The sequence below is a fragment of the Phasianus colchicus genome, chromosome 18, assembly GCF_987193195.1.
Source record: "Phasianus colchicus chromosome 18, bPhaCol1.hap1.1, whole genome shotgun sequence".
NCBI classification, from domain to species: domain Eukaryota; kingdom Metazoa; phylum Chordata; class Aves; order Galliformes; family Phasianidae; genus Phasianus; species Phasianus colchicus.
Window position 1 is genome coordinate 11,589,317 of NC_143453.1, and position 13,066 is coordinate 11,602,382.

Genomic DNA, 13,066 nt, shown 5'->3' on the forward strand with positions numbered 1-13,066 from the left:
GGTTAAATTGCAAATGAAGTATATGGGACTTCAAAACACGAAGATAAATACGTATTTAAGTTGAAGTTTAAATGACTAGTTCCTGTGGATCTGTACTAGTGGGTGCAGAGGGTAATTTTTGTTAACCTTAATGTATTCCATTCTGGCTGCAGATCTCATTAGCTGTAGTGGCGCTGAAAAGTGTGGGGCTCTGCCAGTTGTGTAGGCAAAGCAAGAAGGCAGAGGGAAACCACATTCCATGTTGTTCATGGAAATTCCATGTTCCTTTCCCCCATTTTGCCATTAAGCTTTGTTCATCTAAGTCCTGTCTGCTTGCTGATGTGCTCCTTCATTCTGTGTGCTTCAGAAATGGGGGTGCCAGTAGGAAGGGTGGACCCTCCAAATCAAATTTGCTGCAAGGAAGTACAGCCTGACTTTTCCCTTTTTTCTTTACGGCCTCTGCTGAGCTAATGGATAAGTGGTGCATGAAGAAAGTACGTGACAGCTAAACTTGGTTTGTCTCCTTTTTTCTTTTTTTTTTCCCCTTAATGTATCTTCAAAGGATGTGGCCATCTCCTTTTGTTCCTGTGCAACTTGACATGTCCAATTTCTCTCCTCACAGAAGTAATAGACTTTGCATAGATCCATTGGTGCTCTTTTAAGAACCCTTATTTGGAAAACACATCTTGTAGAAAGGCAATTTTTCAAGTACCCAGATTGCTGGGTACTTCTACAGCAAAGCGCATCTTCTGAACGTCCTACATTATTCTGATGTTTCTGAATGTCCTACATTATTCTGATGTTAATCACAACCATTTGCAAGTCAGCACAATTATGGAGCTGTAACACAAAACGGGAATTAGGCCCAGTATCTTCATTTTTAAGCAGTCATAAACTGTCTTAAAAGATAAACCAGTGAATGACTTCGCTTTTGATGTAGAGAGGAGAAACAGAAGTCATGTATGCTGGCCATTCGGTTACTAAACCTAACGTTGAGATTCACAACATTGCCCTGAAAATAGATTATGCTTCAGCATTGCATTTTTATGCTTGCTCCCTGGGTCAGTAGCTTTCAGCGCCTTCAATTCCTGCAGTTACGATGGCTGCTTAAAAATGCTTTTTTAGAGGAGGAAAATCTAGATTTTTCATCACATGACTCCAGGGGGTTGAATTTGAGAAAAATCTTCTAAATATCAGAAGACTGCCAACTCTCTTGAGTTAATGAATGTGTTCTCCCACCACAATAGTTGTGCTTCATTTTGCATTATAATGTTGTCTAACAGCAAGTGGCACTTCTGATTCCTTTGTAATTTTCAAGCAAAATGCTGTTTGCAAAATAAACATGCTGAGAGTTTCCTAAAGCAAATGTCATCAGCAAAAGGGAACTGCGTAGCTCCGTCCGTTTTGGTGGCATGGAAATGGGTAGGTTCCCTTAATAGCCACCACACAGATGTGAGCCCTAACTTGTTTCTCCTTCCCTAAGTGTGAGCAGGCTGCAGCTGTGCTGTGCCCACTTACTGCTATGTGGCAGAGAATGAAGCAAAACCTCTTCCTACTTGTGCAGCCCCGCAGACCGGCTGGCAGAGCCACAGCAGCATCACTGCGTGCCGGTGGGACGGCTGGGGCTGCCTGCACAGGCTGAGCAGGGAGACGGGGCAGCAGGGCGGGCTGTGTGAAGGGAGGGGAACCTTTCCCTTTGGTCTCAGCCCTCCTGAGAGACGTGCTGGTACACACGTAAGGTTCACATGAGTCCTGTCGCTGTGGTTGCCATATGCATCTATATGTGTGTAAGTGGGCACCACTTCAGGCCAGAAATTCATGTAGGTGTAGCAGTGAAGCTGCGGTGGAACAGCTTAAATCACAGTTTTTAGGCCAAGATAGAATTGCTTGCTCAGAAAAACTTTGACAATTCAAGAGCAAGTGTCATTAATGAGTGTGCCGTTCTCACCTCTTCACGTGTGCTGTGAGCTTTATCTGCTCTGTGTTCACAATGCATTTCCATGCCTTAGTGAAACCTCTCGGTGCGGCACAAATTGTTGGTAATAACCAACTCTCACACAATTCAACTTTTGTCATTGATTTCCTAGATTTCTGCAGAAAAGTTGAGGATTATTTTTGTATTGTTATGGATGGGAAAACTGAAGGTGGGCTCATAGTGAACACCGATTAATTGCAGGCATTCAGCGAGGTAGGGAGGGTTAGAAACAGAGCCCAGCTCTGTGCTGTTCTGCTACCTTACCTGAGGGGATGCATCTCTTCGCTGCTATTGAAGCCTGCATTACAATTTGGAGATAACTTTCAAGAGGGGAACCATGGGAGAGCAGTCAGCCACACAGCAGCATCTGAGTTTGTTCCTACAGGTTGGTGATAACTGCCGGTAGTTAGACAGCACGGCAGGAAAGCTGCGGGTAAACGTTGATTCATGGTTTTAAGGGTATCTGCTGTGGCAGTGGGAGAGGTACTGAAGTTGTGTGTAGGAGGGATATTAAGGAGCCAGCTTGTCAGGGTGTAAGTTCCTGCCAGAATGCAAAGAACACCCGGTGGAGGCTCGTGCTATGCTTCAGTTCCCATGGTGCGTTGGTGGGACAGCAGAGATGATGCAAAACCTAGTGCTGAGGTTGTGTGATGGAGAGGAACTAGAAAGGAAACCACAAAGGCTGCTCTCACTGCAGATGAGAGCAATAGCAGCAGTGAAGATTCATGTCTTGAGGGCCTTGGCCATAGGTGTGTGGAGGAGCTCTGTCTGCAGGTCAGGGCACTGGACGTGCCATGCTGGTGGTAAAGCTGATCCAAAACACGTGAGTTGTGTTAAAAAATTTGCATGTAATCTACTAAACTTTCCTGGGACATAACTTGGCAGAAAGAAAGGGGAACCGGTGCATAAAACAAAACAGCAAAGCCCCAAACACAAAACTAGCAGCTGTCAGTAAACCTTGTTTTATTTTAGACTTTATTTTAGACTCTGCTATGTTGTAGGGTCATCACCAGCACCAGCACATCACCAGCACGTCCCTCTTGGAGAGAGCAAACAGCTCAGGCACTCTGTAAGTACTGTCTGCCATTGGCATGCAGTTGCTTCATAATATCTGTTGGTGACTTAACTAAATATTTATGGTGCAAGCCACAAGCCGACCAAGCCAGTCAGGCCTCGTCTGGAAAAGCTGAAAATACAACAGCATGAGTAAGTGCCATTTGAGAGTATCAAAGAGCTATAATAATGTGGATAGCATTACATTAGAAAACCAAGGTGGGAGGATTACATGAAAGCAAAACACACAGACAGGCCCCAAGGGGAGACCATCTACCACAAAGGATAATTTCCTACGGGATTCAGACCCAAGAGCACATTCCTCTGAGGCTGCTTTAAAGCATCCAGGCAAGACATCTAAAGAGAGAGAAAAATTCATAATGCTTTTTTAAAACAACTGTGTAGCTGGAGCAGATGCAGCGGTGCCTGGTCTGCAGCTCTATCTGGACTCCTACATGTTTTCCTCCCTGTGATCTCTTTCTCAGCCTAAGAAGTCTTTTTTTTTCTCCTGGGACAGAAGGAGGGAAATGTCTTCTATCTGTGCTTTGGTTTTGTCATATAGCAGTGCTGCAGTCACATCCAGGTTGCTCCCTGGAAATTGCTTGGACTGGACAGGACAGTGTGACCGTGTTATCACAGCTTTTGCCACAACACTGGAAGACTTCTGCAAGGGCGCTTGCTGCTTAATTTTGGTGGTTGACAGACCCAAATGCAAAACCAATATTTTGATTTTCCTTGTTTTTTTTTTTTTTCCCCCAAGCTAGCTGTCTTGGATAAGTGTTGTTTTCAGCCCTTTCCCCCAGACACCCTTCGGAGCAGCTGAATCCCACGCAGAGCTGTGTATGTGCCTGTACATGCAGCGTGTGAGTATGTGAGCACACAGCCTTGGACGTGGCAGGTTCAGACTCCTGGTAGAGCCGTAGTGCTGCTTTGCCCTTGGCATCTATGCATGGCAGGAAGGGAAGGATTTTCTCCATTTCCCCCTTGGTTGACAGTGGAAATGCAGTGGGATGGTGAAATGTGTGGAGGTGTTGAGTGGGGTAGGAGTGGGCATAGACAGGTGTGCATGCAGCACGTGGGTTTGGCACGACGCAGCAGGGTTTGTGTGCATGGGTTTCTGCACAGAGAAAAGCTGCACTCCAGTCTGCCAGCGCAGCCTTGGGCCCCTGGGAACACAAAGGCCTTGGTCATAGGAATGTGTTGTGCAGGGAGCAACAGCATTTAAAAAAAAAAAAAAAAAAAAAAAAAAGGAAGTCTGGTCCCTGTATGTGACAGTAAAATATTCAGAGAAATATGCACTCATTATGCAGCAGGCATCCTGAAACAAGGCACTGGCACCTTTATAATACAGAAAGTGAAGCAAGATGTTTGGAGGAGACAGATAGACAGCTGGTTTGTGCCCAGCTCGCGCTTGTACATAATCCATCACTGCCAGCCCTGCATGCTGGCGGCAGCTCGTGGTGCTGCCTTCCTGGCACTGCCCAGCAGCAGCTGTGGGCGGCTGGGGGCTGAGCAGGGCTGGGGAGGTCCTCTGGTTGGGGAGGCACTGGGCAGGCAGGGCAGCTCTGGGGCTGCTGCAGCCCTGCAGAGGGGGAAGCTGGGTGTATTTCTCTGGCGGTGAGTTGGCAGCAGCGTGCTGGGAAACCTGTGCTGGCAGGGAGGTGGAAGCTGAAAGGCTGGCTTGGGGCAGGACATTGTGTTAAAAGCTCTGCTCAGAACTGTCTGCTGCTTCTTGCACCGAGTTTGTGTGCTGGTTTGTGGGGGGGTGCTGGTTTGTTCTGGTTTTAATTCCAGAAGCCTGCAGTGCAATAAAAGTCCCCTCTGGCAGTAGTGCAGATGTTGGCAGGCCCTGCCGTCCCCTGGTAGGGATGGAAGAGCGAGCAGTTTCTGGGGCCGTGCATTCTGCATGAAGGCACACAGCTTTTGCCACGAGTCTCTGTAGTTTCTGTGAGGGCACAGCTGAAGAACAGCAGGTAGATATTCAGCCCACTGCTGTGTGGGTGCACCTGAATGTGGCTCTGAGGGTTCTCAGGGTGGGTTTTGTTTTCGTGCACTGCGCTTCAGAGCACACTGAGCTCGGTAGGATGGTGCCTGTTGATTTAGTGGATTTGGAATCAGGCCAAGCATCACTTCAGTGCGGATTTCATGTATTTTCCTTAAAATTACAGCTATTGCAATGTATGGTCAGGCTTGCTAACAGCCAACAGGGAAATACCCCTTTTTCCCTGTATTCTTTAATGATTTTCAAGCTGGTGCTTATCTGGGGCTTTAAACAGGATAAGTTTGGTCGCATGGTGCTAACTTCAAGTATCTGGTATCAAAAGATATGGCTTTGTTAAAATATTAGCAAAGATGTTACAGAATCATGTAATTAAAACCCCATTACAAGCCCTGAAGGCAAAGCAGAGAAGCACAGCAAGGGCTGTGTGATTCTGTGACCTAATCCCACCTTCTTGGCTTTTCGAGCCTGACTTAACTCAGTGCACGCACTGCACTGCAGAGCTCCCCTGCCTGCCTTGCAGCAGGTGGGTGAGGTGCTCAGGGAATTACTGTGTGCTGGCCAACCTGTGTTGACTTCAGTGCAACTACTGAAGAATTTGGGGCACACTTGATTCCAAAGCAGCAATCTCTGCAGTGTGGGGTTTGGTTTTTTTTTTTCTTTTTTTCCCATAACTCTTCTTTAAATGTTGCACAATCCCAGTCAGCGTCAGTGATTTTTGTGCATGTTATTTAAGCGTGTTTATGGCAGCTTCTCCTGGTTTGGGAGGAAGGTTGGTAACAACACATCCTGGTAAAAATTTGACACAAACAAGCGATTCTGCAAGAAGTCTTGCTCAAAAGACGCAGTGAAAAAAAAAAAAAATGGAAAGGCCACAATATAATGTCTTTTCCTTTGACAGTAATTGTTTTGCTCTTTGTATTATCTTACACAACACAACCACACCACCCGCTGCTACAGCTTTTGGAAAAAACAGAACTGTGCATTCATGAGCCAAGAGGAACCAGGATGATTCCAAACGATACAATTTGTAGAGGAAATGCCTTGTTCTGTTGGGCTGCCTGATTCCAAATGATGTGCTTCTCAGGGCCTGCAGCGTGGCGGGCTCGAGCTGCTGGAGATGCCTGGTACCAGTGGGTCCCCAGGCTGCTGGGACAAATGGACAGATGACGTGGCAGCTGGGCCCTGGGGTTGGCCTGCAGGCCAGTGCTCTGCTAGACACAAGTGTGGGATGGCCGGAGGGGACATGGGGACAGCTCTACCAGCACCTGTCCTTGCCCTGAGGTGTGCTGCCTGGCTAGCAGTTACAGGGGCCAACATCCCCATGTGTGCAGAGTTATGGCAAAACCGCAGTGCTTGGGCTCCCCAGTGTCTAACTCAAGGGCAGATGTGTGAACGATTTGGTTTAGACACCCTTTGCGTTATTTTTATTTTAGCACTTAAAAGCACCTCAGTTGCCAGGACTTTGGCTGGAAACCTCTTCTCCACACACACTTACCACACTTCCTCCCTCCTTCTCACCTTGCATCCACTGCGACACGGCAGCGTCACATTCACGCCTGCATGGCAGTTGATGCTGGCAGCCCTGTGCTGCTGCAGGTGGGCTCCCTGTGGGCTGGGCTGCTGATGCCCTCACAAGGGGACGTGCTGTCACCCAGCTGGCACTGTATTTCCTTCCCGCGCTGAGTGCTACACTCGTGTTTCTGTTGGAAGAGGTTTTCGGGTTCTGAGGGTAATGGATGTTAGCAGATCGCTGGGACTGGAAATAAAAGTCAGGAAGCAACGCAGGTGAGATACGCTGCAAGCTCAGCTCGTGCTTCGTGGCTGTTTTTTTAATAGGGGGGAAAAAAAAAAGTGACATCAGCTCTGCTGCAGGCATGAATTAAAGATGAGAACTTAATAAAAGTCGTTGGAGGGGAGAAGCGGGAAGGCAAGGAGAGCCGGAGCGGCGGCGTCTCTATTTTTAAGCAGACAGCACCACCTCTGCTCCGGCGCTGGAGCTGGCGGCGCCGCCGCGCGGGGCGCAGTGCCCTCTGCCGGAACGCGGCGCTGCGGGGCTGAGCGGAGCGGAGCGGAGCTGCGCGCGGCTGTGGCGGTCGGCCGCCGCTCCGCGCGCTCCCAGAGGACGGCGTGCGTTGCCTTGTTGGCACACGGAAGGTAAGAATCCGGGTGTGAGTAGGGTGTGCGTAACGTCGTGCTTGGCGTGGAAAGAAGTGGTAACGAGGGGCCGGGGTGGGAAGGAGCCTGCGGGAGCCGCGATGTAAGCGGTTGGTGTGAAGGGAGCAGAGCCGCCCTGTCCTTGCTGCGACCCGGGCTGGGCTGAGGAGCTGCGCCTCACGGCGCCTCGGTGCTGCGGGCCGGGTTGCACTCAAAGCACCAGTGGGAAAACTTCTCACAGACAGGAAAATCCAGATAAACGCATCAGCTCAAGATGCGCGGCTTCGGCTGTGTGTGATCTGCTCCGCGCGTCTTCAGGAATTGCAGTGGCGAGGCTCCTTACCTCATTAAAGTACATATCTGTACAGCTGGAGCAAAAAGGAGTTTGATGCACCTCGTTGGCTGGCGTCGTATAAGAGTGCTTTAAAGGCCGAATAGGCAGATGTGGGAGTTGTGGAAGTCAGAGGGAGCGGATAACCGAACTCAAGAAATCAGTCGGTGCCACGTGCTGTGGTGCCTTGTGGGAGCAGAAGGTGCTGGTGCTGTGTAGCAGCAAGGAGCAGGATCAGTGAATCCTGAAGGACAAGCTGGCAGGACAGGAGGGAAATAATCCTTGTGACTGTGAAATAAGCCTGAAATCCCAAAGGAGCCATCGAGCTGGTGGCCTGGGCTCTGCCGTGCTGGCACTGCTTGGCTTGGGCAGGCACTTCTTCCTCTAATTGTCCTCGAGATCCCTTTGCTTGTTCTGCTTGCACTCGTGGGTGGGAAGGCAGTTCTAGTTAAGGTGGAACAAATATTTGTTCTCTTCGAGCCCTCGCCACAGCTGCTGCTTTGCAGGAAGGTGGTGGTTTCAGTTAGAAGCTCATCCTGCAAACATGGTGCTTTTATGACTTGCACCTCCTGGGCTGTGGTTTAGGTAGGAATGAATCTAAAATCTCGGAGGTGAAGTTCACCAAAAGCGGTAAGTTTTGGCTGTCTAAACTTATGAATTATTCATTTCTTTTTCCCAGTGCTGTGAAATTACCACCCAACCTCCTGCCCTGCGCTCTGAGCGGATTTCTTAGTAAATCTGGCTGTCATTTCAGGAGTGCAGCAATCCTTGGACCTGTCTTCAGATGTGATTTTGAACAAACTGCAGAGCTCAATTACATTCTCTGCAGTTTCTATGAATTTAGACACAGGGTTTTGGTACCTAATTCAAATAATCTATTGAACTGACAGGGACATCCCTACCTGCTCCTATTTACAGTAGGAAACAGTAGGCCTGTGTGATGGGAAAAGACTGGTCAGTGCAGAGAGCTGTTACCCCTGAAACCTGACGATGGTTGAATGTTGAATTGACTGTTAGAGTGCAGGGTACACTTGGCAAGGCAGCAGGGTGGGTTTGGGGACTGGTCACATTTTCATCATACATATGCTCCTGGAGGCTTTCAGCAGTGGGATACTTGTAGTGGACTGGGATCCCTGCTTGTATTTAGGCATAACGCTTTCAGTTCTGGGTCCAGAAATTCACCAGGTGCCCTTCTGGTCGTTGTAGAAGGTAGAGAAACGTGCTGCAAACAAAGCACAGGTTGAGATGTCGTGTCGCGAATGCCAGATTTCTGTAACTGCCTTCCTTTTGAAGTGGACAATTGAAATGATATTTTTTGGAGTTGCCTTTTAATCCTTGCTGCTTTTTTCCTGCCTTGCCATCCAAGCACAATTTCCTGAGGGCTTTTACTTCTGACATAGGACTTAGAGATTCAAGTCAAACTGGTACAATTCCATCCCTTTCAGGTAGCAGAGGTGAATCAGAGAAGTGAGATGAAAAACAAAACCAAGGAGCCCTCTTTCATAGTAACATGAGGTTTATTTCTTAGTAATGTTTGGTGCATTGGGAAGGCAGGGTGCTGAGAATGTCGCAGGGATGGGATACTTTGTCCAGAGCCAGGTCCAGTGCTGCAAGGTGGAGTTGTGCTGGGCTGGATAGCACGTGCCAGGACCTGCCCTGCTGGGGTGCTGTGTGTGCAGCAGGGGGGCACAGCACTGCGGGCAGCACTGCTGCAGCAGAGAGCAGAGCAGCAGTTGAGCTGGGGCTGCTGGTGTGGGCAGTGCTTCTGCTGGCAGTGCTGGCACCCAGGTGGAGGTTGGCACCCCGTGATGGAAACGTGGTTCCTGCAGACTTCTCATCTGGAAAAACAGTGCTTTGCTTTCTTAACACCTTAGTGAAAGGGGATACATTTCAGGGGATTGAGCCATTAGCTCTGAGGACTTGGTTAGTTGACAAATCAAAGGAAACCCAGCTGAGAGAGCTGACTTGCAATCTCAGCACGCTCTGAAATGTGAAGCAAGATCTGTAAAAGGACTCCTCTTGTTAATTTGCCTCATTAGCAAGACGGGGGCTGTCCATGATGCAGAGTTCCTTTCTGTTGTTCCCCTTGTTGGTAATTTCTAAATAGAAGAAACGAAACTCCCTCTGTACAATTTTCAGAGGCAGCAGTCTCAATTGTATTTCTTGTCTCCGCATGGAAGAACGGCCTCGTGTCCGTTGGGTGGGAGGTAACAGATCACAAGGCAGCACACAGTTGCTCTTTCAGCAGTGTTTGGATGCAGAGTTCCCCTGTTCCATGTTCCACACCTTACTGACAGCCACAGATGAATGGGAAGCAGGTCTTGAAAAGAATCTATCTTGATGTGAGCGTGATATGATTTTGAACAGCTGTCTTATTGACCCAAGCGAGTAAGACTTGTCATTTTTCAATAGAGCAATGAGAACGTGGCTATTCAGGGATCCTGTGGATGGCAAACATTGCTGTGCTGCCAAGTCTGCTGGGCCATGGCAGTCGTGGCACTAGCACTGAGTTTCTGCAGTTTTGTGCTGTGTTTTCAGCATAAGCTTTTGTTTTCTCGTGGCACCTGTTCTTTCAGTGCTCAGGAGTTCCTTGTGGTGTGTTCTGCACGCAGAGGGCTCAGGCTGCTCTGCAGGATGCATCAGTGGCTGATGCCAAACGTGGGTCCCAGGTTACTACAGCACTGAGCCCAGAAAGGTTTCCTTCTCTCCAAAAGAAAAAAATCACTTTCTACAACTGTCATAAGTTTTAATTAAAACGTGCACCTAATGATTTTGGGATTGAATCCAATCTTGTATGCTGTTTAAATGGAGAAATAAAATTATTTCCATCGGGCTCTTAGTTCGAGGTTTGTAACTACTGGATCATTTCCTTTTTCACCCGTTTCTGAGTTTTAAAATGGTTTATGAACTTGAGTGAAATCATCTAGAAATGGATTTCATGCAGAATAGTTAATAAACGAAAAGCAGAGCCATGTAGTGAAACGAGCCTGGTTTGCATCTCGAGCTGCACAGATTTAAATAAAACGCAGGGTTTTGCATAACAGCGTTTGTTCTGCGTGTCAGCGGTGCTTTTCCAGACACCTCCGATATCCCTCGTTTTTCACAGGGATATCTTTGGCAGCAAGGAGGATTTTCAGGGGCTGATTTGAGGTACATAATTGGAGCACTAAGACTACACACACAAAGTGTCACTTAATGGATGAGGCTCATTTAATTGTAGGCTGCTCAGAAATAACCCAAGAAACACTTCACTGGTAGCTAATGCAGAGGTGTAATTAGACTTCTACATAAGTGTAATTAGGCTGATTGCATAGAAAGAAAGAGAGTTCAGAAGGTTTTTAAATGTGTGCGGAGTCATTTTCTCAACTGTCTTTTCTCTCAGCTTCTGCCATATCTGTGTTGAACCCAGATAAATGAAATGAGCACATCGTTCTACAGCTGCTGCTCGTTTCGCCCGGCCCGCAGGCTGTGCAGTGCTGGGCTGTGGGCTGGGTTTGCTGGCTGTGCGGTGACACACTAGCTGGGGGTGCAAGCAGCCCAGCCCGAGTGTGAGCATCTGCATGCATTGGCTCCATTTTTTTGGCAATCCTGATTCAGAAAGCAGTGCTGAATTCGTCAGAGGCTGAAGCTTGGCCCTCGGCAGAGCTGCTGCAGGCTGGTGGGGAAGCTCAGTGCTGGGCTAGGAAAGTTTGCCCCTCCAGCTCTCATGCTGGTGGCTGTGTGTGATCACAGCTTACCTGGGAGCACTGTTGGTCCCTCTCCATGCCCTGTGTCACGTCTGAATGGCCACAGGCTTTGTGCCACCACTGATACAGGGTCGGTCTCTTCTTCAAGGGTGGATGAGAGGAGTACCATATGAGCTCAAGGATGCTGTGTGCAGCCTGGGGAGGGATCTGTGGAAACCCAGGCCAGAGGGCAGGAGGGGCACACTGTGGAAAGGCATAGGGAAAGGGAACCTCCCATCCCCATGTGCCCTTTGTGTTTGCTTCCGGGCGTTCTGCTTCCCTTGCTAGGTGGGCTTGATAAATACTTAGGAAATGGTCACATTTTGTAACCTGAATGCTCTTGAGCAAATCCTTAGCATTGGTGGTTCTTAGAGGGCTGCTGTCATCTTCATCGAGGTTGGTGGGGAGGAATACAGAAACACTGTCCTGCAATGCTGCTGCAGGCTGCTTGGGGCCCTCGCCAAGAGGAGATCCCCTTGGGAGAGCTGTGCTGATGAGAAGTTGCCCAGCAGCTCGAGCCAGCCCAGCTTTGGACTCAGGTGGGTGTTTGAACCAGAAGCAGCCACCATTGCTGTCGCTGGGCAGGGCTCTGGCAGCAGAGCCAGTGTGGAGCCCTGTGCTCTGCAGCTGCAGCGTTGTTAATGAAGTAACTCTTCTCAAGCTAATGAAATAGCTCATTGTGTGGTGTAATGGTAGCTGCACCCCGCCTTGTTTTTCCCCATCCACCCTCCACTGGGGAAAAGCAGGATATTCTTTTTCCTTGAGAAATAGCAGGTGTTTGATCCTCACCCATCTCCTCATCGCAGAGGCTCTGGGTGCACTGTGTGAAGGAGCTGTAGTGGGCTTCCAAGATGAGCCCTGAAGTGCAGCCCCTGCAGCCCCAAGCAGAACGGAGCTGGCTCCAGCATGGGCTCCCACAGCGTGGGGATTAGAGCTGCCTGGGAGAGCGACAAATCTGTTTTGTTGCAGCTTCTGAGCTTTCCAAGTTTGTTTTGGTTCCATGTTGCAACAAAAGGAAAAGCTTTTGAATGTTGTTTGCAACATAAGCACATGTTGAAACACCTTATTTTGGGCAGCACCAGTGAGACTCAGCCAAGCAGCTTTTAGAGCTTAAAATGGCTGAAGACAGCTTTCTGCAGGGAGAGAAGAGCATGTGTGAGTGCAAATTGCATTTTATTTGCCTCGCCTTTTACTTTAATGTAACTGTTGCCATCAGGGAAAATAATGCTCTCGCTCTGTTGGCAAAAAATCACCACCGAGCAGCCACCTCCTGAAAGAGTTTGCTCCCTATTGCTCTGCAGGGCGCATTTATTGCACGCTCTGAGCCTGGTTTTATGTAAGCCCTGGGCTGGCACTGCTATAGACAAGCACTCCTGCCCTTTTCCAGCTGGCTTTCTGCCTGCTGCTCCCGTACAGCTGGACAAGTGCGCGTTAGGACGGCACTGAGCTGCGTTTGTTGTAGTGCTTTTATTTTGGCCAGGCTGGTTTTCTCCCCACAGCCCAGGTGTGCACAGCCACTTTGCTGGGTGTGCGAGGGACTTGGTGGGGTTACTGATATGAACAAACGTCTGCAGAACAGAGGATTTAGAGGAGAGGATGGTGACTCCGTGTGTCCAACCTGCATGCCCCGTGTGCTGCCCGGAGCTCCTGCCCAGCCACAGCTGTTCCTGAGAGCTGAGCCCACCACTGGGTTGTGGTAGGGGATTAATTAAGCAGTGCTCCTCTGCTGTGTTGTTTATGGATGAAACTGCCTGCAAATTAAAGAGGTTTTAGACTTCAGGCCCTGCAAGCTAGGATAAATCATGACTTCTTCAGTGAAAATCAATAATGATGCAAGTTAAAGAAAA

At 48.8% G+C, this 13,066-nt stretch overlaps 1 protein-coding gene across 23 annotated transcripts in view; it reads left to right on the forward strand.

Annotated features, from left to right (window-relative positions):
* FBRSL1 (fibrosin like 1) overlaps nucleotides 1–13,066 on the forward strand; it is a 417,340-nt gene that overhangs the window by 124,748 nt on the left and 279,526 nt on the right. The window lies entirely within an intron of this gene.